Source organism: Mesoplodon bidens (assembly GCF_964165515.1).
Source record: "Mesoplodon bidens genome assembly, chromosome: 19".
NCBI lineage: Eukaryota > Metazoa > Chordata > Mammalia > Artiodactyla > Ziphiidae > Mesoplodon > Mesoplodon bidens.
This window is the reverse complement of record NC_138179.1, coordinates 51,297,697-51,311,760: the sequence shown is the minus strand read 5'-3', so window position 1 is coordinate 51,311,760 and position 14,064 is coordinate 51,297,697. Positions and strand designations below refer to the sequence as shown.

Genomic DNA, 14,064 nt, shown 5'->3' with positions numbered 1-14,064 from the left:
GACTCTACAAAGTCCACTTCTCACTATCATTTTTTCTTACTTTCTACCAGAAACAAACCACAAATCCTAAAAAACATAAATCCATAGGCTGAAGTGACGGTTTCATTTTGTAAAGAGCTATGCATTTCTGTAGATACACAGTTTGCTACTTTTTTCAAGCCTAAAAGAGGACCAAAAGGTTTTTAGAAACATGAAACAAGAGGAAAAATAGAATTAGCATTATTTCTGAGAGAATATTTTACCTAGTTTAAACCATGAATGAATATATTGTAGAATGCTACATTACAAAGCTGATAAATCCCAAGTTTTAACACTTTAACAGATTAACTGCTGAACAGTTTTTCTTTCTTTCTTTCTTCTTTCTTTCTCTACAATGATATTTTAAAATATAGTATATTTAAAACATTTCCCCAGGTTTGGATTTTTAAAAATCCCACTCTTTACAAAAACATAGCGATTTGCTACCAGCTATAGGCTCTGAATTTTAGACAATACAAAATATTTTTTCACAAACTTTCTCATTGACTCTCACCTAAAGGCTGGAAACTCCCACTGAAGGCTTTTTAAACTCATCAGACATATATTAAAAAAAAAAAAAAAAAAAAACACCTTTAATTGTAGGATCTCAGTGACACAAACATAAGGAAATTCTGAGTTATAGATACTTCACATTAAGCTTTTTCCACTGACATTGTAACTTTTGTCAACATTCAAAGAAAATTCAACCCTGGTCAAAGGTGACAGTTTGACAACCCTGGAAGCTAACATCCTCTGTTTATTTGAGCAAGTTCGTACTCTCTGCTCAGGAAATTGAAGGTTTTTTCATCCCTGACTTGATCTCTCAAATTCAAATCACTGCACTTTAGGGTTGTGAATTCTGTCTCTAAGACTTAACCTCACAATCCACCTCTAAGAAAAGTGCTGATAGAAAACAAGCATCAGATACGGAAAGGAATACATTTCTGAGACGAGTTTCTAATGGTCTTTCCACGGCTCTAAACACACAATAAATTCAGTTGCCTTAAAAATTATCCCCCCAAATTAAAATTCTTAAGTCCTTCTAGCTCAAAAATCACAATTACTAGCTTTAAAACAAGAACAGGACCATAAACCCCTTCAAAATAAAGTTGTAAATAAAATGTGCTGGATACTTGCATTCTCAGTCAACAAACATGCACCTCTCAAACCACACTGGCAAAGAAGACCCTTTTGTTTATAAATAGAAGCCAAAGAGACAGCTTATAGCCCTTCTCCTGTGATGTACATGGTAACGCTAGTAGGACAAAGTACAACTTATAGTTAAAATTAAAACTTTCTCAGGACTTCCCGAGTGGTGCAGTGGTTAAGAATCCACCTGCCAATGCAGGGGACACGGGTTCCAGCCCTGGTCCGGGAAGATCCCACATGCCACGGAACAACTAAGCCCATGTGCCACAACTACTGAGCCTGAGCTCTAGAGCCCGCGAGCCACAACTACTGAGCCTGCGAGTCACAACTACTGAAGCCCGCGCACCTAGAGCCTGTGCTCCGCAACAAGAGAAGCCACCACAATGAGAAGCCCGCACACCGCAACAAAGAGTAGCTCTCACTTGTCGCAACTAGAGGAAGCCCATGCGCAGCAACGAAGAACCAACACAGCCAAAAATAATAAAATAATTTTAAAAATAAAATTTAAAAAAAATTTTTTTAATTAAGACTTTCTCTGTTTTAATATAATTTCCATCAGGAATATATAAGTTGGAAAAACACCTATCATCACCTTCATAAACTTCAAAAAAATTCCAAATATACATTTAAAAATTTCTATTAAAAAAACACAAGAGTGCATTTTGGAACACAAATAAAGAACTATAAGCCTTAAAGAAATCAAATGTCTCACTGCAAAGTTGCAGCTGCCTGCTCTCCTTCGCAGTGCAGTGGGTAGCAATACAGCCTCTGGAATCAGCTCGGCCTGGGTCTGGATCCAGCCCTGCCATTAGCAGCAATGTGACCTTGGACAAATTACTTAACTTCTCTGTGGCCACTTCTTCATCTTTCAACTGAGGATAATACCCACCCCTCTGAGGATCATGAGTTAAAACATGGCAAGAGCTTATAACAGTGTCTGCTTGGCACACTGTAAGTGAATGACGTTAGGTATTATTTTTATTCTCTTTCTACTTTTAGGTTTGGGGCATAATTTGAAGTATTTTAAAATTAATTTTCTGATCACTTTTTGAAAGATGGCATAATAATTATTATATAAATAATTAATACACCTTCCCAGATGAGCTTACGGTAAGTAGAGCTATAGCCCAGGGTGATAAATAGTTTTTTATACAAATCATGGATGTGACTGTTACTGGTAGCTTTGGCTTGATTTCCCATATGCAAAAAAAATCCCCTACTAGGAAAAACAAGCCGTATTAGAGAAAACTTGAGTTTGTCCTGTTATCATTGCAGGGTAAAGCCAAAGTCACTTTTACTAGCCTGATGGGCACTGAAAATATTAGTCACCAAATTAATCCCAACAAATAACAATAATTGATTGGCTCACTGATGTACTTCCCCTTGTCTTCCCCACTCTTTCTCTAACTAGTCAGAAAGGGAAGTTTTCATATCTTCTGAGAATCTCATTACTGCTCTCAAACCATACTCTATATCTTAGTATAATTTAAAAAATGAGTCAGCATAAGCACCTCAAAAAACTAGCACTGAACAGAATATGGAGATATTTCTCTTCATAACAGAAATCTGGAAACGAATTTTTTAAAGAGTTAATCAGAGTGCCAAAGGCAATGGAGGAACAAATGGAGAATGACTGTTAGATTTTGCAAGCTAGCTTCCAAAAGATAAATGTTCTTTATCAATCAATATATGTATTTTTCATCTTAATAGTACTACAATACATGAGAAATGGAGGTAATTATTATAAATAAACTCAATGAAGAAAATATCCAGTATATGACAAATTATAACTTCTCCTTTCTTGACTGTGGGGTGGGGGGTGGAATGGGAGGTCAAGATACTCTACATATTAACCTCATTTGCAAACTGCATTACTATGCAACATGCTAATGCAGTATTGCCTTTAGTGATGTGATCCAAAAGAAAATTTAGAAGACAGAAACTGCCCCTACACTGCAAACATGTTTGAATGCCAATTTAATTAGGAGTCTATTTAGTCATTACACTTCTTAGAATAAAGTTAGCTGAAGGCTAGGAAAAGGCCACTTGCTTCAATCACTGAAACAATACTATACATACTCCTTTCAAGGATATTCTTCTCCGCAAGGCTCCAAATAACTCATACTCCAACATTTGTATTAAAAGGGACCTACCACGTAAAAATTATCCAGGAGGGTCAAGGAAGAGTTTTATGGCTGAGGGAGATTCCTCCAAAGTTCTACTACCACCATACCCTGAATTTCTCCTTGTGCTTATTTAACTCCTCCATGATATTCTGCGTGCCTTTTAGGTGAGGTCAGAAAAACGGCTATAGTCACTGCTAAATAGATGCTATATCTTATAAACCTATGGCAACCCCTCTTGAAAGCACTGACATTCAAAGCTACACGTAACACGTTTTCACTCTACCTTAGTGCTATGCATTTTTTAAAAATTATTATTTATTTATTTTTATTATGTATTTTATTTATTTATTTTTGGCTGTGTTAGGTCTTCGTTGCTGTGTGTGGACTTTCTCTAGCTGCGGCGAGCAGAGGCTACTCTTCGTTGCAGTGCGTGGGCTTCTCATTGCCGTGGCTTCTCTTGTTGCGGAGCACGGGCTCTAGGCGCACAGGCTTCAGTCGTTGTGGCATCAGGGCTCTAGAGTGCAGGCTCAGTAGCTGTGGTGCATGAGCTTAGTTGCTCCACAGCATGTGGGATCTTCCCAGACCAGGGCTCGAAACCGTGTCCCCTGCATTTGCAGGCGGATTCTTAACCACTGCACCACCAGGGAAGTCCCAGTGCTATGCATTTTCTAGGTACCTGGGAGGAAAGGAGAAAGCAGCAGCCCCATTTTTCTGTTAACTGCACCTTTGTTGTGGTAGTTGTTAAGATTCCTTCCAAGGCAGCTAAACCTTGAAGGGAGCTGGGAAAATCTGGGATGTCTTGCCTTTCCAATTGGGTACTCGGTAGAGCTCTCATGAAGCAGTGCAATGGGTCAAAGACAAACCACATGGCATCTGATGCTCGTCTTTATATGTTTAAGATAAAAATGTGACACCACAAGAAGGTTAACACGTGGACCTAATTTTGAAAATACAAACAGGAAGCACCCCCACCCCAATATTACCATTTAAAAAAAAAGGAAACCAAACTTCAAAGATACCTTGCAAGGAAGTCACGGGTGTGACCAAACTAACAAAAGTAATAAAACGTCATCTAAAACCCTGAAACCACCAAAAGTGAGGGTCTCGTTCAACTAAAAGTTGAACACGTGTAAATTACTCCTCTCTTTGATTAGTAAAAATAGAACAGATTTAGATATGTAAAGTCCTCTCCAAACTGGCTTAGGTTTTTTAATAGTAAAGGATCATCACTAATAAGAAAACATCCAATGTAAACAGGCTACTTAAAATAAGGACATGACAATTAACAGAACGCAATTTAAAAATTTAATCACTGTGATGCTCACAATTTAAGTGTACAAGAAACTGTCTAATCAATGGAAACTAGATTGTTAAATTTGACTTTCTTATTCCTAGAAATAAGCACAAAACTGTTGTGTTTCCAACACTGCAGGGGAAAAAAATACTTCCGATTTTAGAACGGTTCTATTAACAAAGCTCAGATTTAAAGAAAAATCTTTTCCTTTAAACACCACACAAAACTGGGGACAGTGATACTTCCGAACAAACTTTTAAACATTATTTTTATTAAGAAGTGCCAGAGTCAATGTATTTTGATACTTTATCATGCAGTAAAAGGATATTCTTCTGAAGAGCTCAGTAACCTAGAAATGTCATAACTTTTTAAAAGAATAAGTTTCAAACGCTCAGAACACATTAATAAGAAACAGGAGGTTTTCTGCTTCCTTTTGTAGGAATAATGTGGTAATCTACACTCTAATAGAAGGGAGGAAATATGTGTCACTGGTAGTCCAGAAATCTGTGAATACTTCATGAGATACATACATGTTTGTAGGGCACTAGAAGAGTAAAGCTTCCTCTGATTCTACCTTCAACCTGCAATCTAATCTTGAGCATATTATTTACCTATTTATAACACCTTGCTTTTATAATAAGACTACCTGTATTACCTACACAAAAATAAGCCAAATGAACCACCACAAGCACATTTATAAACATATACTTAACACAAATCACAAATGATTTCAATATAATTTGAAATAATTTTAACGTAACAATATAACTTGAAACAAATGGACATAAGTACCCAAAGAGCAACAAATGATGCTTTTTACTAGTCCTGATGTGGTTTTTGCATATGTAAATAAAATTTTTAAAAAATCAATTGAGAGCAAGAAAATGAAGATGAAACGAGAAGTTGGGGCACAATAGGAAGTGCTGACCAAAATATACATGTTGTAACGCTCCAAACAAGGGTAACACTTTTTCCCCCTTCCATCATATATATCATGAAGTACCCATTTAAGAAACACAGACACCTCAAATTTCTTAACACAATCCATACTAATAGCCTGTGGGCAAAAATGTGAATCCTGACTAGTGAGAAGGGGGGGGGATAATTTATTTAGTCGGGTATACAGCAAAGATTTTGTGCAGTTTAGCTCCAAGTTATGCAATAACCAAACTGCCTGTGATAGAAATCAACTCTTGTGTTTTTTTCTGATGTTTTGCTTTTTTAAAAAAGATCTCTCCATTCCTTCCCTGTGTCTCAACCAGATGCTTGAAATTTTCATCTTCCAACGGCTACAGAAAACAAGTAATCCACTAGATAACACTTACCTGACCAAAGGTGTGGTGCTGTTTTGGTTAGACCAACAGACATCGCAAACTGTCACATAATAAATTTTCTTAAAATCTGCAGCCCCCTTCTCCCATTTACAATATCAATTCTAACTGTGATCTTCCAAGAGATGGAAATTGGTACCAAAACAAACAAAAAAAACCCCAAAGCCTTGAAATAAAGTCAATCAATAGAATTCCACCATGTGATATTATCAGAACTGATCTAATGTTCCTAGTGTTATGAAATTAGAAAAAAATGACTGGCACACTAAATAAAATACATCCTCTTCTAAGAACTACAGCCAATGAATATGAACAATGTAACCAACATAATGTAAACAAATAAACAATAACAGAAAAATGTTGAGGAAAGAGGCAAAGTTCTATTATCTTAATTGAACGATAACAAAATTGAGATCGTATACTCAACAGCTGAAAGCTTATTATGGCCCAGGCGGCTATCCAAGCCCTTTGGAAACCTAAGATACAAGCGGATGATAAACACCATTTGAAGACTGAAATAAGGACCTAAGCTCAGTTTAATAATTTGGTGACACACTAGCCCTTTCAAGGGGCACTCACCGAGGACATTCCAGAGACAATTTATGGAACTGTGTTTAGGCGAGTATCTACTGCTTCTCTGTGCTTCGGGAAGAGCACTAATCTGAGAGTCTTCAGACCGACATTTCAGTTTCTGAAGTACTAAACAGCTGCGTGAACGGAGCAGGCCAATCGCTCCACCTATCTGGCCTCAGTTTCCTCATTTGTACAATAAAAGAATGGAGCATTACCGCCGCGGTCCTTTCCAGCTCTAACATTCTACGACCCACTTTGAGCACTATTTATTTGATACGACGGTATCACATACAATGACAGGATCAGAGGGGTCAAGAAGAAAAGATCTGGCATGGCTCTTTGGGAAAGAGAGGATCGCTATCTCTTTTTGCCCTTAAAATTCTTGTGGTTCTCATTAAGCTCCTCTTCCTAAACGCTGGCGCTTGTTTTTCTCCCTCGCCTTTTCCATCACTGCTGGCTACAAGTGTCTGCAAACGCCTCTTGCTCCACACAAGTTCTTTCCTCTTTGATCTGCCTGACCATCTTGCCAGATTCCTTTAGCCTCAGACCAGCTTCGGTGACACAACGACTCCCCTTCCGACGCTGCGTATCTACCCCCAACACCAGGAGCACTTTTTAACTCTTTAGCCCTGGCTAGAAAAAAAGAACGCACTGCGTCCACAGCCACACGCACAAGCCGGGGCCTGGCGGGTCCTGATGAGGGATTCTGCACCCCCGAGCCTGATTGAAACGTTCGTATTTGTTGTCTGGACTCCTTATAAGGCGCTGTTCCTTGAAGCTTGGCTAAAATCCCCCACCCCACCGGGCACCACCGGTCTCATCCCACCCCCAGGAGTCGCAGATACCCTTTCCTCCCTTTGAAAAAGGGAGAAAAGCGAGGGGCCGGCGGGCGCTAGTCCGAACTGCAACACGAAGGTGTGAGGGGGCCGGCGGCAGCCACCCCGACACACGCGCACGCACGGTCTCTGCTCTCTACCCCTTCCGGCCCGCCGCAGCCTCCGCACGACGCCCCTCGCCCGCCCCCAGCCTTCGCCCCCCGTGGCCCCCCTCACCCAGCGGCGCGGCCCCCGCGCCCGTCCTCCCGGCCCAGGGAGCGATGGCGGCGGCGCAGCGCGGCCCTGCCGGGCGTCTGGGCGGCCGGGACGCGGGGCCCCGCCCGGGCCGGCTCCCCGGCCTCCCTCCGCGGGCCCCGAGCTCCGGGCTGGCCCCGCAGCTCCTACCTCGCTTGGCCCCTTGGGCGCCAGCGGCTGCGTCCCGTCCGCTCTCTGGCACGTCCGCCCGCTCGCTCGCTCCCTCCCTCGGCCGGGCCGCCGCGCTTAGTCGCCTGCGCTCGGTCCAGCCTGGGGTGACGGCTCCGGCCGCCGACTCTCCTCTCGCCCGGGCCCACGGGGGCGCGCGCGCCGCTCGCGCGCGGAGACCCGGCCGCGCGCGTCGTCCGCAGCCTCGAGCGCGCCCCGCGCCAGCGCGCGCCGCTTCCTGGTTCCGCCCGGCGCGCGCTCGCGAGCCCCGTGGTCCCTCGCCCCCTACTCCGCGGCCGCCCTGGAGAGGGCCGGAACCCCCTCAGCGCGCTCTGGGGGGCCGGCGCCGCGCGCAGCCCCTCTTCGCGGAGCGGGGGCGGCTTTGCCGCTTGGCTCCCGGGCCGGGTCCGCGGGCCGCGAGCACATGCTGCTTTGTTTGGGTGGGGTCTGCTGGCCCGATTGTTGTGGTCTTGTTGATTGGCACCCCCCTCTGCGGCCCGCCCACCTCCCTTCGCCCGGGCTGAGGTCCGCGTTTCGGGTCCAGTCCCTCCCAGGCTGAGGTCAGAAGTCCATCGCTGACCCATCAATAATTGCCCCGGGTTTGCTCCCGGAGGGCGTTTCAGCCTGGGCTTCTGCCGCTTACCACATGGAAGAGCAAGAGGAAAGCCTGAAGGGACACAGCAGGAGTTTACAACTGGCCCTTGCCGAGTAGATCCATCCACTGTTCAACAGTGAATCTATGGGGGACAGGGGTGTCTGAGACCATTTCCCTCTCTGGGGAATCTTGCTAGCTCCCACCAGTGGAGCTACGGGAGGGACTCTCTCCTCTATCTGGAGAAAGAAGAATAAGCAGGATCAGTTCTGTAGGATCCAGAAGAAAGGGAGTCTCTGAGAGCCTTTTCCATGTAATGGGGGGGGTGGTGCAGTGTCTGAGAAGGGAGCCTGAGTCACCCACTCTCCTGTCGCTACATCTCTGGAGCTGGCCAATGGTTTCCCTGGCAACCCTCCAAGGGCCAGCACCAAAGCAAGACATGTCAGATCTCCAGAAACCCAGTTGCAGGGGCAAAAGAAGAAGGACCCCACAAATGCACACAGAGCGTCCCTTCCCTACAATCTGAAAATCTTCCTGTCCAGAGATGACCAAGATCTGCAAGTCCTCCTGTTCTCCCACAATCCTCCTTTAGCAGCTCTTCCCAGCAGCCTTCCCTCCACCTCCAAAATAACACCAGCCACAAAGATCTTTGTGTCTGCAGCTGATCACAAACTCTTTCTCCCCCACCCAGGCTACTGCTTGTATCCCACATCCTGAGCCAACACCTGGCACGGTGCTTTGCACAGAGTAGGTACCGGGAGCTTGGAGGCCAGAGCAGGAGGACAGGCTGGAGCAGGAAGCTGGACGGAAGCACCAGCCCTGAGTTCTCTGGCAACCCCTCTGACAGTTACTGTCCAGGAGGTTTCAACACTTAAGGCACACCACATTTCTCTTTCTTGTAAACTTTCATACCTGCACACATGCCGTTCCTTCTGCCCGGAATGTCCTCCTGCCACTCAGTGTGTGCCCTTCGGTGACGCTTGCTCCAGGCAGTACGAACCTTGCCCTCCCTGTTTCCAACCACACATTTATGCCCCTATTATGGCACCTCTCGTGCTGAAGGACAATTTCTTGTTTACATGTCTCTCTACCCCCAATGGCACACAATATCCCATTCACCTTTAAATGCTCCCACCCCGTGCCCAGCCCAGAGCAGATACTCAATAAATATGTGAAGAACAAACCCTACACTCTAGGAATAGAAATAGAAACCAGGAGGACTGCATAGTAATTAAAAGCACAGAATCCAGAGCCAGACTCATGGTCAGCTCCTTGAACCCTGCAACCTGGAGGAAGCTTTTTGCCTCGATTTCCTCATTGTAATATAGTGACATTAATAGGACCTACCTCAGAGCATTGCATGTAAAGTGCTTCGAATGCTGTAAAGCACTAAAGGGCTGTTAACTATTATTATTGTTTTTAGTAACAGCTAAGATTTACACCCCTTTTCCTAGGACTGGTCAGGTCTAGGACTCAATCCAGCTGCCTTGGCTGCTGGTCATCAGTGGCAGCAGGGTGCGAGTCTGAATGCCGGGAGGGCAGGGCAGGTACATCTCATAGCACGTCTGTGACTGACCACTAGGCACCCAGCTAGATCTGGCTGGCTGCGTGCACAGACACCAAGGACAGAATGTTCTGGTGACTACCTACCTCCACAGAACAGGAATGTTGTCAACCTGGGAGAGGAAGGCCCATCCAACACCTACCTCTCCCTACTTCCAGTTCACATGAGGTGAGACCCTACCTGGGTCTCCTGGCTCTCCCGGGGCCTCAGGGACATAGTCCCCTAAGTGGAGGGGACAGCAGACTGAGACGTGACAGAAAAAGTCCTAGAAAGAAAGAAACTGAATGGGAAGGTAGGATCCAGAAAGACCCTACAGAGAGCCCACATGGGAAGCTGCCAGAGACATAGGTGCAAATGCAGAGATATCCACTGGTCAGAGAGGTGGGGTCATCTCTTAGCCCACCCTGGCCTGACCCATGAGAGAGAGAGAGGTTTGAGGGAGACCTGGAAGTCTGGTGGGCAGCCCTGTCCAGGCATCCCTTCTACTCTGCACCAGGGGCTGACCCCAGCCTCCTCTCCTTGCTCGCATGCAACAGCACGTGGCTTCCGCAGAGAACAGCCCCCATGCTTCCCATCCTCCCTCAGCCCTGCCCAGCCACAGGGAGATCATGAGGCTATTTTCTGGAAATGTAGCTGAAACCACAACCACGATCCCCTCTAGCCAGAGACCCACACTCATGTGGCTTCTCTCTCCAGAACTCTCTGTACCTCGGGAATCAGATTGGTCCCTACCACACAGCAGCCACAAAAGGACACCTGCGGGAACTTTCCTTCTTCCACAGGTGGGTGCTTCCTCCCTATTAAGTCCATACAGGCCCCTGGAGCCTCGGGCACTCAGCAGACAGGAAGCAGAGACACCTCCAAGGGCCCGGAATAGAGGTTTGTCATAGCCAGTGGTTCATGGGGGCTCTGTCAGTACCAGGGCTTACTTCTGCCAGAGCACAGGCAGAGAAAAGAGCCGAGTTTTACAGTGATATCTGGTTCCAAGTCCCAGCTCTGCCAATTTAGCTGCTGTGTGACCTTAGTCAAAGTACTACACTTCTCTGAGGGCCTCAGTTTCCCTCATGTGTAACTCATAGAAGGTATAAGTGATGTTTGTAAACGTATAGACTCTTTCTGGGAGTACACACAAGACTGTAGTAACTGTAGTTGCCCTTGTGGAAGGGACCTGAGGAACAGGAAAGGAGAGAGACTAACTATTCACCGTATATCCTTTTAATCTTCTGAGTTGTGTCTCATGTCCTATGCTACTTATTAAAACATTGGGAATGGGCTTCCCTGGTGGCGCAGTGGTTGAGACTCCGCCTGCCGATCCAGGGGACACGGGTTTGTGCCCCGGTCCGGGAAGATCCCACATGCCGCGGAGTGGCTGGGCCCGTGAGCCATGGCCACTGAGCCTGCGCGTCCGGAGCCTGTGCTCCGCAACGGGAGAGGCCACAACAGTGAGAGGCCCGCGTACCGCAAAAAAAAAACCAAAACAAAACATTGGGAACATGAACATTTTTTCAAAGTAAAAAGTAGAGAGATAGTGTTTGTGAAAGCACCATGCCTGGCTTGTGCAAGGCACTTGATAAATGAGTATTCTCTTTCTTTTCCGTAGCCATCTTGCTGGGCTAGGAGGGAGCTGGCAGGGGGTGTGGTGGTTGGTATGTGGGATGTGGGTGGTGGATGTGAATGTCCTTGCAGACCTGGAGATTCTTTCGCACTCCCTGTCTTGCTCCTGTGTGCCTCACCTGTCTGGGCTCCCTTCCAGCCAGAGTTAAAGGGAGGGCTCTCTGGAAAGCCCGAGGCACCCCCCCCCCAACCCCCGCCTCCTGGGACGGGGTCACCGTGCCCTTTCCATCCAGAGTCCTGGGGCAATGCTGTAGCATCCAGAGAGGGTGGGGCTGACACATACGAGAGAGCAGAGTGTCACTCCAGCCAGTAATTTCCTGACTTGCCGGGTGTGTTAAGAACTCAAAAGTCAGCCCAGCACCAGGCAAAGATGAGGCTACTGCTGCCAAGGGTGGGAAAACAGGTCAGTAGGACCAGAGCAGGCAGAGGCCAGGGCAGCAGACGAGAGAGCCTTCTGGGTGCTGTGAGTCAGGATGTGTGAAAGGGAAACAGGGGTCTGCACTAGAGAAAGGGAACCCCTGAGCTGTCAGAGTTTGGGGAAGCCCTGTGCTGTTTTAGGGACCTTCATTAATCCAGCAGTATTTATGAAGCCACTATGACAAACCAAGCAGTAAGACACAGCGCTTTAGGCAACTAGTTAGAGCCATAAGAGGCCTGCAATACAGGACTGAGGAGCTCCAGGAGGGCAGAGGAGAAAATACTTAGCTCTACTGGCTAAGGTCCCTGAGCAACTACTTACTATGCGCTCGGCTCTGTGAGTGAGTCTTCACAGCAATCCGAGGAGGTGAGTCTTGCTGTCCTTCTTTTACAAAAGAGGCCACTCAGCTCAGAGAGGCAGACTCATGTGCCTGGAGTCACACAGCAGAGCCAGGTCTGCCTTTCAAAGAGTAAATTAGTTTCAGGTCACACAGCTGCTAAGTTGGCAAAGCTGGGATTTGGAATGAGATCTAACTCAGCTCTTTTTGCTGCTCACACTCTGGCAGAATCAAGCCCTGGCACCGACAGAGCCCCCTCTGATCCACTGGCTGTGACAAACCTCCATTCTGAGGTCCTTCCTATCTGTTGAGTGTCTCATGTCCAAAGCCTTTGTGTTTTCCCCTCTGCCACACTGACCCTATGAAAGATGAGGAGGATGTTACCAGATGGCTAAGGGAGGAATGGCCTTCCAGGTAGAGGCAATGGAGGCAGCAAAGGCTTGGAGTTGAGAGAGGTCAGTGCATTGGGGGAACTGCATGGCTGAAGCACAGAGTGAAGGGAAGGCTGGTGTTTGGGGTCCATCACAGCAGCAAATGAAGACCAGGCCAGTAGCCAATAAGGAGGGGATGGGGCATTGGACCAGTCTTCATTTTGACTTCATATCCCCCACTGGCTTCTGGGGCTGGGGAGCTGATTCTGGAGGCTGGGAGCAGGCAGGGAAGATGTGGGTGGGTTTGTGCCTGCAATAAACTGGAACAATGGGAAACAGGGCTGGAGAGCAAGGAACCTCCTCAGGTCATAACAGAGAAAAGTGTCAGAATGATGGGGGATGGGGGGGGAGGAGATGCACAACCCCTCTCTCATATAATGCCCAGAGGGCTTGAGGTCCATACTGGGCAGGCTAAGACACAAAAGATTTCTTGTTGGGCTGGAAGGAGAAGAAACCAGCTCAGCGGGAAGAGGGGCCTGGTAGTTATTGGGGATGAGGATGGGAGCCAGACCTGATCCAGGGCTGCTCAGGACAGTCACCAGGCCCATCACCTGCCCAGCTCAGTGCTCGTGGCCCATCTCTCCTCTCTCCCGGGCCTACCCCTGCTGCCAGGAAGGTGGACTCCTCTCTGCCTTCCTTACTAGGGAACGTGTGCTCAGCCCAGACATTTCACCCCCTCCTCTCCCTGTCCTGCAAGCTTCTCTCCCAAGGCAGGTGGACAGGGCAGCTGGGCAAAGGAAGGCCGGCTTTCCCCTCCCACTCACTGGGTCCGTCCCGCACCCCTCCCTTCACTCTGTTCCCAGAAACAGAGGACAGTCGCTATGCCTCAGGCTGAAAGGCCTCGTGTTCCTTTGGTGACTTCACTGTAAGTTGACTTCCCTGAAGAGTGGTAGAGGACAGGGGACGGGGCAGGAAGGGTGGACAGGCTGCCCTGGGACCCGAATTCACACCGAATTCCTCACGGCACATGTACACCCTCCCTAGGTACCACTCTGTCTTCAGGGACAGGAATGGGCAGCATTTCCATAGGGAGGTACCAGGGTGAGGAGATTCCGGGAGAGGCAGGGACACTGGTCTCGGAGGTGCGGTATGTGCTGAGCATAGGCTTGTGGTCCCCCCTTCCAGAAGCCTTAAGGGTGGGGGCTGGAGAGGAGGTGGACGGTCCCCACAGAGGCAGGGCGGGGGTGAAGCAGGATGCTTAAGAGCCCACGGGCTTCAGCTTTGGCCGTCCCTGCTCTGCTGGGGCGCGGAGATACTTCCTGGAACACCTCTAGCTTTCCTGGGAAGGCTCTTCACCCCCCACCTCCCCTCTGGCTCCCACACAACAGGAACTCTCCTTGAAGAAGGGACTTGGAGCAGAGAAGACAAAGGCATCTCTG

The 14,064-nt window shown here is 47.3% G+C and overlaps 1 protein-coding gene across 1 annotated transcript in view; it reads right to left on the bottom strand.

Annotated features, from left to right (window-relative positions):
- LOC308607838 (signal transducer and activator of transcription 5B) overlaps nucleotides 1–7,843 on the bottom strand; it is a 63,696-nt gene extending 55,853 nt beyond the window's left edge. The window contains exon 1 of the mRNA XM_081220164.1: nucleotides 7,712–7,843. The gene's annotated coding sequence lies outside the window, so the exon portion shown is untranslated. The remainder of the gene's footprint in view (nucleotides 1–7,711) is intronic.
- Between the last annotated feature and the right edge of the window lie 6,221 nt (nucleotides 7,844–14,064).